The sequence below is a fragment of the Rattus norvegicus genome, chromosome 9, assembly GCF_036323735.1.
Source record: "Rattus norvegicus strain BN/NHsdMcwi chromosome 9, GRCr8, whole genome shotgun sequence".
NCBI classification, from domain to species: Eukaryota; Metazoa; Chordata; class Mammalia; order Rodentia; family Muridae; genus Rattus; species Rattus norvegicus.
The window spans coordinates 92,954,641-92,969,976 of NC_086027.1; positions in this window are offsets into that span (position 1 = coordinate 92,954,641).

Consider the following 15,336-nt stretch of genomic DNA (forward strand, 5'->3'; position numbering starts at 1 on the left):
CTGGGCTCCAACCTCATAGGTAGCAATGAATAGCCTAGTAGGAGCACCAGTGGAAGGGGAAGCCCTTGATCCTGCCAAGACTGAATCCCCAGTGAATGGGATTGTTGTGGGGATGGAGGTAATGGGGGAAGGATGGGGAGGGGAAGCCAATATAGAAGGGAAGGGGGAGGGATTAGGGGGATGTTGGCCCTGAAACCGGGAAGGGGAATAACAATCGAAATGTAAATAAGAAATACTCAAGTTAAGAAAGATAACAAAAAAAATCAGAGCATTCAGGGGCTGGTGAAATGCCCCAGCAGGTAAGACCACTTGCTGCTCTCCCGGAAGACCCGAGTTCAGTTCCCAGCACCTACATCTGATGGCTCTCAACTGCCTGTAACTTTAGGTCCAAGGAATCTGACACATTCTTCTGGCCTTCTTAGGTACTGGAGCATACAGGTAGCATACACACACACACACACACACACACACACACACACACACACACACATATATACACATAAAATTAAGTCTTAAAAATTAATAAGGTTTATAAAACCATTATAACCTCCCTGTAGTGGCAGAAACACTGACTTTAATGCCCACAAACAGTCATTGTTCATCTTTTCACACTTGGTAAAAATGAAGGATTAGTTAATGTGTGAAGGACTAGTTAATGTGTACACTGTAACACAACTACTTAGGATTCTCTCGTCAGCTTTAATCATGTGACAGGTAATTTCCAAAGATGACCGCAGATCACTCTCTACCCAGAGACCCATGCCCCTGTGTGTTGTAATTTGTCTATTCCTCCCATCCGAAGAAGCAGACCCGCGCGCGCGCGTGTGTGTGTGTGTGTGTGTGTGTGTGTATGTGTGTGTATGTGTGTGTATGTGTGTGTATGTGTGTGTGTGTGTATGTGTGTGTATGTGTGTGTGTGGTGTATGTGTGTGTGTGCGTGTGTGTGTGTATGTGTGTGTATGTGTGTGTGTGTGTGTGTGTGTGTGTGTGCGTGTATGGTGTGTGAGAGAGAGAAGATACATGTAAAAGTCAGAATTGGTCTTCAGTTTTCATCTGTTTCAAGCTACGGTCCCTGTTGTTTGCTGCTGTGGAAGCCACACTAGCTGACCCCCAAAGTTATGCGGATTTTTCTGTCTCTACCTTCCACTTCCTTGTAGGCATGGACTGGGATTACAGACACATGGCCTATTACGCTCAACTTTTTATGAGTTTTGGAGGAGCCATAGTGACTGTCAAGCTTGATATCTTTTTGTGATATGGAATCAACCCGCCCTCCTCCTTCTGCACTGCATGTGATCTAGCTGGCCAGCTTAAACAGTGTCTGCATGGAGCATCCAAAGAGAGGCCCCCAAAGACAGGAGAGCTCTGCTCTCACCTATTGGAACCCACAACTGTATTGTAAGGAAGCCGAGACAAACCATTTTACGACAGGAACCACAGGGAGAGGCCAGGCCAAAGGGGAGCATTCATGGCCAAATGTGTATAAGAACACACAGTTTAGAATACACAGCTTGAGCTACTAGAGCAGCCACAAGAGTGACCCCAGGCATGACAGCATTAGAATTGCCCAGTCCAAGTTATGGCATAGAATCAGGAGCAGGAAACTCAGAGATTCTTCAGTCCATCAGTGCTGGGGTAGTTTGTCAGGTAGCAAAAGACACATAACAGAGAAAGCGTCACCAACAAGAAACTTTCCCATAAGGCCTCTCATTCACCTCAACATTTCCCAGCAACGAATAGAAACAGAAAAGGATTATTGGCAATTGGAGTCCACTAGAAAGACTCTTTCTTTCTTGGCTCAGTTCTGCTCTCCTTAGACCTCTGTGTCTACACTTCTATTCTAGTCTCTAATCCAGAGAGTCAAACATCCAGGTGCCACCAGTTTAATGCCCCAGCAGACCTCTTGTCAGGAAGAGGGAAAGTGAGCTGAGAATTTTCTTTCTGGTCTGATTTTTGATCCACATGGTATTATCTGTTCCTTTATCTGTTGCTTTAGCCATTGCCTCTGGACACGAGCTCCGTCTGTGTTAGCCAGACTCTCCATCATGCAACAAAAGAACCCGAGAACTTGAATAAAGACTTGTTTTGGCTCATGGTTTCTAAGCTTTAAGTCTATGGTTCCTGGCTGTTATTACGGGCCAGAAGTAAGGTAAAACACTGTCGTAACAGGAGCCTGCAGAAGACTAGTATGAGGTCCAAGTTCTGATGCCAAGGAAGGAAGAAGGTCATGGGAGGTCAGGGAGGTTGAAATGGAATCACGAAGCCTTAGTTAAGACAGACTTTATTCACTCAAGACGAAGGATGCTAGGCAGGCAACTACCGTCAGGCACCCAGGCAAATGCTGGCTTACAAAGCCACCCATAGTTAGGCACGGGTACATACAGACTAGCCACAGGCCTAGAAACAAACATGTCCAGACAGGCCTGTGAAGGTGAAGAAGACTGAGTCCTCAAAGCCATGTTTATACAAAGTCACACAAAAATGGCCCTCTGCCAAAAATAGTCATGCAAGAGATTGCATTGCTGTTTACTTTGAGGTTCCCTGGACACCCTGTGCCAACCATGCTTCTGCAGTCTCATTACTGGATATCCAATGCCAGGTTGTCTAAACATAGTGTGGCCCTGTGGCTCTCTGGGGACCAACTGGAGCCTGTGGTTCCTTTTATACCTAAGCCTTGACTACTTCTTTCTGGGCAGATAAAGAGGGCCTCTGCAGTCAGAGAGGGACAAGATGAGAGTGAACTAGAGAACAGTGCTCTGGTCTACAGAGACCGCGTGTAACTTGGAAAGGGATAGCTTGTACATCAACTTCCTTGTCAGGTCACTCTCTCTTTATCACGTCCTGACCATCTGATTAGTCCTATAACCCCAAATATGTCCCCACAGATACTTGTGTGATTCTGAAAGTTAAACTTTCACCCTATATCATCCCTTCTCCATTGGAGCTGATCTGTCCCTCCCCCTTCTCTTCCGTTTTCCTCCTCCCCCTCCTCCCCCTTCCCCTCTCCCTCTCCTTCTCTCTCTTGTTCACACACACACACACACACACACACACACACACACACACACACACCAATTCCTCTTCCTCTTTGCTTCTATTTTTCTCTCTCTTTCTTCTCACTTCCACCACCAAAGCCAAGAATTACTTATTCTGAAACCTGTAAGAAATGTGTGGGGTACGACTTGTAGAAATGAGGTATGTTGGTGGGAGGGAATCTCCACAGTAAGAAAGATCTTTTGTGACCCCTTAACCTTTGCTTAGCTTAGGACCTTTGTCTTCTGCCCTGCTGTGCAGAACTGGGGGTGGTAAGTGTGGCAGGCCTGGCTGATGTACAGCTGTCTCTGCCTTCTGAGCTCCACAAGGGCACTCCAATGTCAAAATAGGGAAGGGAACACTGGGAATGCAGCTCAATGGTAGAGCCCTTGCCTAGTACCTGTGAGGCCCTTGGTTCAATTCCCAGTGGGGGATTTAGGTGTTGGGGAGATGGTTCAGTGAGCAAAGCACAACCCTGAGAACAAGAGTTCAATGCCCAGCACTTGCCTGAAAGCCAAGTGGGTATGATGGCACCCCCAGCTCTGCTCCATCAGGGGCAGAGTCAGGATTTCTAGAGCTGTCTGACTAAAATAGTCAAATAGGCAGGTTCCGGGTTCTGTGAAAGATTCTGCCTCAATATATAGTATGGAGAAGCATCAAGGAAGACACTAGATGTGTCTGGCTCCCGTATGCATATGCACAACACACCACACACACACGTGAGCACATGAGCACATGCACACATATACACAGCATTCTTTTTTTTTTCTCCATCTTTATTAACTTGGGTATTTCTTATTTACATTTCTATTGTTATTCCCTTTCCCAGTTTCTGGGCCAACATCCCCCTAGCCCCTCCCCCTCCCCTTCTCTATGGATGTTCCCTTCCCCATCTTCCCCCCATTACCACCCTTCCCCCAACAATCACATTCACTGAGTCACTGGCTCAGTCTTGGCAGGATCAAGGGCTTCCCCTTCCACAGGTGGCCTTACTAGGCTATTCATTGCTATCTATGCAGTTGGAGTCCAGGGTTAGTCCATGTATAGTCATTGGGTAGTGGCTTAGTCCCTGGAAGCTCTGGTTGTTTGGCATTGTTGTTCATATGGGGTATCAAGCCCCTTCAAGATCTTCCAGTCCTTTCTCTGATTCCTTCAACAGGGGTCCTGTTCTCAGTTCAGTGGTTTGCTGCTGGCATTCGCCTCTGTATTTGCTGTATTCTGGCTGTGTCTCTCAGGAGCGATCTACTATCTAGTTTGGTGGCTGTATATGTATGGGCCACATGAGGGGCAGGCTCTGAATGGGTGTTCCTTTAGCCTCTGTTCTAAACTTTGCCTCCCTATTCCCTCCCAAGGGTATTCTTGTTCCCCTTTTAAAGAAGGAGTGAAGCATCTGCATTTTGGTCATCCTTCTTGAGTTTCATGTATTCTGATACACAGCATTCTTACATGCACGTAAACAGCACACACATTCCATACACGTATACACACAAGCATAGCACATACACATGCAGCACACACAGAACATGCACACACAGACAGCACACACACACACACGCACACAGCACACACACAGCACACACATACATACACATAGCACACACACAGCACACACACACAGACAGCACACACACACACGCACACACACATGCACACACAGGTGCGCGCACACACACACACACACAGCATATACTCAAGCAGAGATCATTCTCTCATCAGCAGGTGGAGGTTGGTGTAAAGCTGGTAGCTTATGGATCACACTCATCTGTAATCAGGGCTACCTGAACTTGAAGATGTGCAGGGGAGTGAAGCTCAGGCGCCACAGAGGAGAGACTCAGGGAAAGTGGTGGTTATATGGAGTGTGGGATTCAGTGCCACTGCCTGATGTGTCAGAGAAAGACAGGAAACGCTGCTAGTGAACGAGGCGAGGCACGAAAGAGCCTGAGGTGGTGATGCACACCTGTAGTCCTAGAACTTAACAACCTGGGGCAGGAAGACCAAACGCTTGAGGCCGGCCTGGGCTGCGTAGTGAGTCCTGGGAAGAAGAAAGACCGCTGCCTCAAAGCAAGAGTCTGTAGGGTCTCTTGCCAGTGCAGGACCCAAGGGTGCACCAGAGAGCCCACTACGAAAAGAGTGATGTCCCAGAGGAGTACAAAGCCACCACTCAGGTGCTTTGTCACATTTAAATCCCAAGTGAGGAAACGTGACACCAGCACTTGGGAACCTAATTCATTACCTGTGGAGATCTTAAATTCCCAGACGATCTGATATTCTCTCAACCCTAAAGAGAAGCCCACTACTTGCCAAAAAAAAAATCTGAAGCCCACAGTGGTTTACAGAGCAGAGCGCCCCATTCTTCAGAAGCACACACCCACACAGACTACTCAGCACCCCATAACATAAGTCCCTGGAACTCAGAGGAATCGAAATTATACAGGAAGCAAACACCAAACCAAAGCACACAGAGCCTCTCATTTCCTGCATCTGAGTGTCACAGCGAGCTGAGGATCAACCCAACAGTTCACTGTGAAGAGAGCGGCTCTCTGGCCACACACGTGCTATTAACTCCCAAGTCAATAACAGAGGATGCCTTATAATGTTTACTAGTATTTAGAAGTCAAGCAACACACTGTCAAGCAGCTGGCAGGTCAAAGACAAAAACCTCAAGGTAAACTTTAAACATTTCCTATCAGCAATGCTGTATGCAACAAAAGTAGTAGGAGTTTATGTGACATCCTCAGAAAGGGACCTAGAATCCATTCCCTAAGCCTCTCCCTCTTGAGATCTAAGAAGAAAAAGGAGCGGGCTGCCAGGCATGCTTTCCAGTTACCACTTAGACTATAAAATGTCACAACTATTTCAGAAAAATCACTTCGAATTTCCCACAATGCTGAGCACGTGCTTATCATAGGACCCAGCATCCCATGTCCAGGTGATTATTCAATAAAAATGGGATAGCACGTGTCCACACAAAACCACAAATATTTATAGCAGCCTTCATCATCACTGGCCAAGTTGGAAGCCGCCCAAATATGAATCAAGAGGCAAGTGTCCCAATATGCTGTGGTATGTCCTTACAGTGGAATAGTTCCCAGCAGTGAGCAGGGAGAAACCACTCGCCTGTTTCACATCATGGATGAATCCTTAAAATACTGTATTAAGCACATGAAGCTAGACACGAAGGCCTGTTATGACATCCTGTTAACAGTAAATTCCTTATAAGGCAAAGCTTACAAGCATACATAGAGGGAGAAGTAAGTTGTTTTTGAGCATTGATGGCTGGTGCCAGCAGGAAATAACGTGTAACTGGCTATGAGAGAGGTTTCTGTAATGATGGGAAAATGCCTGTTTTTTAAAATTTTACTATTATTATTTGTGTGTGCAAGCGTGCGTGCACGTGCACATGCACATGAGCGTGCACTTGTGTGTGTGTCTGTGTCTATGTCTGTGTGGGCGCACATGTGTGTGTGTGTGCGTGTGTGTGTGCATGTGTGTGTGTGTGTATCTGTGTCTATGTCTGTGTGGGCGCACATGTGTGTGTGTGTGCGTGTGTGTGTGCATGTGTGTGTGTGTATCTGTGTCTATGTCTGTGTGGGCGCACATGTGTGTGTGTGCGTGTGCGTGTGCATGTGCATGTGCGTGTCTGTGTGTGTCTGTGTGTGTCTGTATCTATGTCTGTGTGGGCGCACGTGTGTGTGCATGTGCGTGTGCGTGTGCGTGTGCGTGTGCGTGTGCGTGTGTGTGTGTGTGTCTGTGCGTGCACGCGCATTCTCGCATGTGCTCACATGTGCCCGGTGAAGGGTAAGCCACCTGATGTGGGTACCTGGATCCAAACTCCAGTCCTCAGGATAAAGCACTAAGTGCTTTTAAGCACTGAGCCATCCCTCTGGCCCAGAAATGGCCTGTTGTTTGACTGTGGTGGCGATGAGCCAATGCTCATTAAGATGGACACCAGAGACATTCCCTCTAAATGCTGTGTCAATCATGCCTTAGCACAGTACATTTTCTGAACGCTTGGAAAAGTGTGACATCTCTGCCCAGTTTCTCCTGACTCCACTGTCAAGAGATCAGCCGGCGACTAAAGCGTGTGTCCTGCTACAGGCATTGCCCCACGCTACCCTGTAGATGGGGGGGGCTCCTCTACACTGTTGGGGGAGGAAACACTTGGGCACCTGTGTGGCACACTGGTGAGTCGTGTGCACATCTCCCGGGACAGCTGTAAAAGTAGATGGAAGGAGCAGGTGCTGCCTCCTTACCACGAAATGTATGAAGAAAACAACTGCACTCGAAAGTGGCAGTCATGGAGCCCGCATGGGTGTACCCAAGCTCCTCTGCATATGTGCTGTGGTTGTTAAGCTTGGTTCTCGTGTGTGTGTGTGTATGTGTGTGTGTGTGTGTGTGTGTGTGTGTGTGTGTGTGTGTGTTGGGGAGGTACTCCTAGTGGCAGTAAGGGTGTGTCTGACTTTTGTCTGCTCATGGGATGCCATTCCTCCTACTGGTTTGCGTGTGCAGCCTTGATATGAGGGTTTGTGTCTATTGAATTATTGCATCTTGCTATGCTGTGTTGGGTTGGTACGCCTGGGAGGCCTGCCCTCTTCTGACAGGAAATGGAGGTGTTGTGGATCTGGGAGAGTGTAGAGGGGATATGGGGAGAGGAGTGGGATGGGAGGGGCTGGAGTCAGGATATTGTACGAGAGAAGAATAAATAAGAAGAAAAGAACCTCGGGGCTGGAGAAATGGCTCAGCCCATAAGGCGCTTGCTGCCAAGCTTGGCCTGAGCCCAGGCCCCAGAACTCACAGGTGGGAGGAAAGAATGGACTCCCACAGATCGCCCTCTGACCGTCACAGGTGTGCCAAGGCATGTGTGTACCCACACACTTACACAAAGCAAACAAACGAACAACACATGCCTGGTTTTGAATGTTAAGCATCATGGCATTTAGATAAGCAAACAGCTGGCAATATATACAGACATATTTGTATATACATGTGTGTGTGTGTGTGTGTGTGTGTGTGTGTGTGTGTGTGTAGTTTAGATTGTATGCAGTAAGTTAGATATACTTAAGGACAAGTAAATGTTCTGAGCATTGGATCCAAGAGCATTGGATATAACTACATTAACAATAGTGACAGGTTAGATACATAGTGTGGCTTCTAATGCAAACTGGTCCAGTGTGCTTTATGCGGCTACCATCATAACACTATACATTATGTTATTGTAAGCATTTACATAAGTCAGATACTCTAAAATAACAATGAAGAAATGTACCTCAGTAAACATGCACACTGGTCGCATAATCATTTATTGTAGTAACACTTGAGAGCAATTTGACTATTGTTCCTAATTTTGTTGGCAAGCTTTTCTATGGCTAACATCAGGAAGGTTTATACATATTTCATTAAAAACACATTGCCCAATGGCAGGTCACAATGGCCATCATAAGTTTCATGTGTTCTCATGGGGCCACTGACATGCATGCAGTCCACTGCTGACCCAAATGTCATTATGTGGCGTATGTATACCTTCAGCTTTGAATCCTGCCTATCAGTGTCCCCTGGACACATTTATCCATGAAGAAACCAAGCTCCAGATGTTAAGTGATATTTCCAGTACCATCCTGGCTTTATTTCTCATGGATTAAAGTTGAATTCACACTCTAGGAAAATTAACCTGTCATATATTCCTAAGTAAAGTCTGAATCGCAGCCTGATTCAGCTCAGTGGGATGTCTATTTGGGGTAGGGTTGGCCCTGTGGGGCCACGTGAAAGGAGATGTTCACTTCAACCAACCTCCTATCATAAACCATTGTTTTCTCTGCTTCCTCAAACTCAAAGTTTTCCATTCATTTTAAAGGGTTGTGCAATCAGCGATTTGTCAGCACGGTAAAAATAACAATTACCTCAGGTAGAAAAAAAAATAGAATCGAAGAAACCCAGGTGTTCCACACACAATAAAGTAAAACTTTATAAAGTATTTTTTGGCAGTGTATGCATGTGTGTGTTGTCATGATGAAAATGTATTCATGTATGTCATAAAAGCTGCTTTCTTCCCATTGCCAGATGCTGCTGAAAATATACTCAAGGTCAGGTATAGCAGTACATATTTTTTAATAAGAGTGATCAGAAGGCAGAGGCAGGGAGATCTTTGTGAATTTCAGGCAGGCTGGCCTGGACTATTAAGTATCAAGCAAGCCTGGCCTATATGCTGAGACATAGCAAAAGAAGAAAGGGAGGAAGGGAGGAAGGGAGGAAGGGAGGAAGGGAGGAAAGGAGGAAGGGAGGAAGGGAGGAAAGGAGGAAGGGAGGAAGGGAGGAAGGAAGAAAGGAAGGAAGGAAGGAACAAAGAAAGAGTGAGAAAGGGAGGGAGGAAGGAAAAGGAAGGGGAAGAAGGAAGACAGACTTTCAAAACACTGTTCAGACAGTCAAAAATTTCCATTGTCTGTCTCCAAACTCCCCGATTCCTCCCACATCCTGATATACCTGCATGCACACACACGCACACACACACACGCATGCACACACACACAGCACAAGCATGGATATACACATACATGTACACACACACACACGTACACACACACCACAAGCATGGATATACACATACATGTACACACAAGCATCCATCTATACCCCTTGGTTTCCATCTTTTCAGTAGTTTTGAAAATAATTGCATCAATAACAGGAATAAAGAAAGAGTCTAGCAAAGAGAATAATGATAGAGCAAGAAATAGTAAATGTAATTTTATAGTGAAGGAAAAATAGCAAAAGAAGAGAATCTATCGGGCCATCACGATGGCTCTCTCTGGAGGAGGTTCACAGGCAATTTTTAAATTGTGCTTCAATTGTCGGTATCTGCAGCTTTCTAGTAGCTGGGAGCTTGGACTCCAAAATCAGACAGAAGATCTGCTCTCAGTAACGATCCCCCAAACCTCCAGAAACCAAATCCTAGTCCCACTGTATCTGGAAAGAACACAGTGTTCCTTTTAAATTTTGAAAAATATTTTTATGTAAGATTTCATTCTCTCCCACTGACAACACATTATGCAATTAAGCAACAGGCTTCCCATGTTCCTACCAAGATTGTTGCAATCAGGTTGAGGATCACTTGGGCTTTTCCCAGGTTACACACAGCTAGGCTTCTTCCCCTCTTGCTATATGATTTTTCAGTCTACCTGAAAATCAGATTTTAGAACACTGTGCTGAATTAAAGGCTATAATGACAATATTCCTCCAGTTTTACTCTTTGGTGAATTGCAGACACTAGGATCTAAGCTTCAGGCCTGACATTTATCATGTCACAATTTTAAAGTGCCCACTTCTCCCCACAAAGGCTCATTAACAAGGACAAGAGTATACAAGTAGGGCCCTTTCTTTCTTCCCTATAATACATTTCACACGAGCCTATAAACCTCATAAGTGTTTCTTGTCCCCCAGACAATCGGTGTCCTATGATGTCATTATGAAACTGAGGGAGGTTAAGAACTTCAGCCTGAGATAATGATGTGTTGATATGTTCAGAGTCCAGGATGGAGTACCAAGCCCAGCCTGACACTCAGTTGCCAAGTGACTTTGACAAAGCCACGTAACCCTCTCAGGGTTTGTTTACCTCCAAGCATTGCTTCAGCTTTCATTTTTTATTCTTCTATCCTTCAGCTAATGATCCCATTAAAAGCATATAATGCGGCACATCAATAATACTGATGGAATTCATTCCTTAAGCCCCGTGACTCTTTAAGAGTTCTTCATCATCATTCAAATCTATTTTTAGACCAGGAGTAGCTAATGCAGGATTTGCCTCTTGGGACTCTCTAAATACAGCATGTGGACCAAAGGGTGGATAAGAGTAGAAGAGTGGGATTAGAAGTTTAGATCATAACCTGTTAGCATACATCTATACATATATATCACCAACATATACACATAATTAATACAGATGAATAGAAGATAGTAGATAGATAGATAGATAGATAGATAGATAGATAGATAGATAGATACAGACAGATAGATAGATAGATAGATAGATAGATAGATAGACAGACAGACAGACAGATAATCAATTTATAGGTAGATAGATAATAGACACATATTGACTATGGATTTATATATTGGTAGATAGAAGAATGATAGATAGATAGATAGATAGATAGATAGATAGATAGACAGACAGATAGATAATAAATTTATAGGTAGATAGATAATAGACACATATTGACTATGGATTTATATATTGGTAGATAGAAGAATGATAGATAGATAGATAGATAGATAGACAGACAGACAGACAGACAGACAGACATTGATATAATAGATCAACAGACAATCCACACACTGATGTAAGATAGATAAACCATTAAGACAGGAACTTCCATTCTACCCCATGAAACACCAAAACTTCAGTTGCTGTCATAAGGCTAGTGGGGCTTCCAGCTATTTTAACAGATTTTCCTGAAACTGTCTAATTCCAAACACATGGTCACACTTGAACAGAATTGCACCTGGTTTTCACTAATTACTCTATTTCTATTATGTAGCTTTTTCCAGATGATTTTTTCACCTTTGATCCACACTGCTGCCCAATACCTACTTTCTCCTTCTCCAGTCATACCTTTAATGCATAAGAAACAGGCTCTAAGACTTTTCATGGCAAAAAAAAAAGCCTACTAGGAGTCTTCAAAATTCTGAATGTACCTATTAGCAAGAAATCTTCCTATAAAGATATCTGAATTCCCAACATAAATTATAGATAGTATGTATGGACAAAAAATGAAGTATTTGAAATTAGAATGGATACTATATTTAGCCCCCCCCCATTAAAGTGGGGAAACATCCCCAACACTGCCCATGTTGGGGTCTTACTAATCGTGGCTACCTTCTCTAAACTCTTAGCCTTGACACAACTCTGCTGGGACGTCATACAGATACAATCTCTTGGACTCTGCAATGGATTTTTATTGGTGCCATGTTATCAGTGAAGAAAAGAAGAACAGGTGTAAATAATATGTCCAACTGCATTTCTATAAATTGATCTGGGATTTACAGGTAGGTATGTCTGGCTCCAATTCTTTTAGGTTTTGGCATTAGACTAGACCAGATTGTCTCATTAGTAAATTTCTAAACCTGCTAGAAGAAATCACCTAATCCATCCCAATTCCCTCAGAGATTAACAGATACATCCAAACCCACCTGGTAGGCTCACTCCTGAACTCACAGCTTTCTCTCAGCGACTGCCCGACATGCCTCTTTCCTTGACATCAACCTACTGGCTTCTAAGCACAGGGTATAGACCTTTTCCTAGATAATTTTTGTTGCTACCTACAGAGTCCCCATCGGATGTACTCTAACAAATAAAAGTCAAGGTCTACTTAACAGTAGAAGTTACACACTATGGGTATACACATTATCTTTTTAGTTCCAATAACTCCAGGCACTAAGAGTGTGTGTGTATGTGTGTGGGTTGTATGTGTTTATGCAGGTGTGTGCACATGTGTCTGTGTGTATTGGCCCATGTGTGTGGAGGACAGTGGCCTCTTCCTCAATCGCTCTTAACCTTATCTTTTGAGATAAGGTCTCTCACTGACCCTGGAACTCACCTCTTGGGCTAAGCTTGCTGAACAAAGAGCGCTAGGTATCTCCCCATCTCTAAACTGCCAGCACACGCCCCATGCTAGAGTTCTAGAAGCCTGCCATCACGCCCAGATTGTTATGGGTGTTGAGGATCTGAACTCAAGTCCTCATGCCCATGGAGCAGGCACTTTACTGATTGAACTATCTCCCTGGATTCTCTAGGCACCCTTATTTCTATGGAAGATGAAGTAGAAGCAAAGACTTATGCAGTCAAACTCTGGAGTTAAACTCTGCTCGGCAAACTCTAAGTACACACATAAGACTAGTAAGTGGGGAGGGGGAGATTAGTGAAGGACCAGGTAAGGAAACGGGCTCAGCACCAAATCCCAGGTTTGAACTCTGCCACTGGTTTTCCTTTGTCATTCAGTCCCTCTGTGACTTGGCACTGCCCACAGAATGTCCTCTGTGCCACTTCCTGTGTGGATGTCCAGAGTGCTTGACCAATGAAGCACTTCCACAAACGCGCTTGGCAGAGATGCATGAGTGTCAAGTCAAATTCCTCAAATTTCCCAATGCGTCTCCTTCTCAGCAAATATTCTGTGAGGGTTATGCAACGCTCTGAATGCTTTGGTGACTCACTGGCAAAGTTGTCTGCAAGGATTTTGAAAGTGCATAATTAGCAATGAAGTAAAATCAGCATTACAGAGTCTTAATAGATTCTACTAGACACCTTTCTCAAAAGCTTTACTTTCGTAGTTATTGGCAAACTTAAATTTTACTGTTGAATGTTAAAACCTTTCAGGTTGTATTTTTGTGATGTTACTTTTATAGATATAATTTTTCTTAGAATTACATATAAAAATGTAGTTTTTAGAAAGCATTTTTGGTGTTCCAGTCATCAACTTCATATTATACATTTCTGTTGTGTTACATTACGAGTTTCTAATACACTGTGACGAAGAATTATAATTTATGTATTGTTTTGTTCATGTCTGAAAGGGTCAACCTTAAAAGTATTTCAAATGTACTTGAAGCAAAATATATTTCATTTTTGAGAAGACAAAACTTAAGGACGAATCTTCTCATCTTTGTAGTGATTTACAGTCTCTGTGCCTTTATCTTCCAAAATTAACTTTAGAATCAAATGTTACACACACACACACACACACACACACACACACACACACATTTGTGGTTATAGCATTGGGATGACACGACTCCCCTCTCAGCTCCTCCCTCGCTCTCTTAATGGTATCTCCCTAAAACTACTCTCTATTGAACTCAGACATTTTGATAAATTTTTATTTAATGACACTCATATCTTGCCCTTATTTCATTTTCAGCACACTGACGTGTCGCATCTTTTTATCGGTAATATTTCTGTATCATTCATATTTCTTTTCTTTATGATATGGTAAATTTTCCTTACGTTTTAAACCACCTTTTATCATAAAGTAATACATTCTATTTCATTAGAAAATAATAAATCATTCATTTAGGAGTTATATTATTATAGTGATTTAGTTTCAGTAAAGCTGAGAAAACTTGAGTTATGTAACTCACAATATAATTAAAATAAAGTGTTATTATAGTTAGGAATGTTGTGTTCCGGTTTTCTTACAGAGATCTCTGGCTTTTGTTGACAATCGCACAACAGCTATGTTGTACAAGTGGAGGTGCATTGCTTGGGTCTGCAGAACTGATTCCGCACGGGCTCTGTTGCAGCCTCCTCCCTGGTGGTGCCACTCCTGGACTCACAGCTCTCCCTCAGCGACTGTCCGGCATGCCTCCTTCCTTGACGTCGACCTACTGACTTCTAAGCACGGGGTATAGACCTTTTCCTAGATATTTTTTGTTGTTGTTGAGAATTTCACATGAGTACTGTATTTCCCTCACTTCTATGCCTTCCTCTCCCCCTCCAACTCCTCCCAGGTCCCAAGTTCATGGCTTCTTCTAGAATTACTGTTGCTACCAATAAGTATGTATAAGCTTTTCTTAAAAGTATAAATTCATAGTTGCAAATTTCAAATGCTAAATTGACTTCTTTAGTACCTAAGCTTTGGAAATGAAAATGTTCTCTAAATCTTGAAGGATAAATTAGAAATGTTTTCTATTCTGTACTCTATTCTATTCTGATAACTTGGTCTGTAAGTTGCTTTATTTCTCTCACCGTTTTTATATTATTGTGTAGCATCGACTTTTACTTGTTGCAGTTGCTAATGTTTTATTTCATTATAGTGTGAGGAAAGCCTGATGCATTGTGGCAGAATTTTAAGTCTTAAAGAGTTTTTAAGAAGGATTTTCGTTGCTATTGCATTCTTTTAATACATTTTTCCATAGTGCTGTGTTCTCTGTTCCATTAAATAACTGTACAGCTAGGAATAAAACAAATGTATCTTCAACCAGAACAGTAACATCATTTCCTATTGCACTTTAAAAAAAAAAGAAGTTATATTTTTTGAAGCTACTCTAAGGCAAGAATCTAGCAGAAAAGTAAACAAATAATTTTTAAAATAAATTGTCATTTGCATTTCTTGCTGTTTTCTTCAAATGTAGCATCTGTTTCCATCATGCATTCATTCATAAACTAATATTATCACAGTAGTTACATTGCTAGACTCCTTTACTATTTGATTTTACTGTTCCTCAATATTCATTTTTCCTTCAATAACTTACTATGGCTAATTATCTACTTCATTTTTTATCCACTTGGTTTCTAAAAATATAGTTATTGCTTTGAAA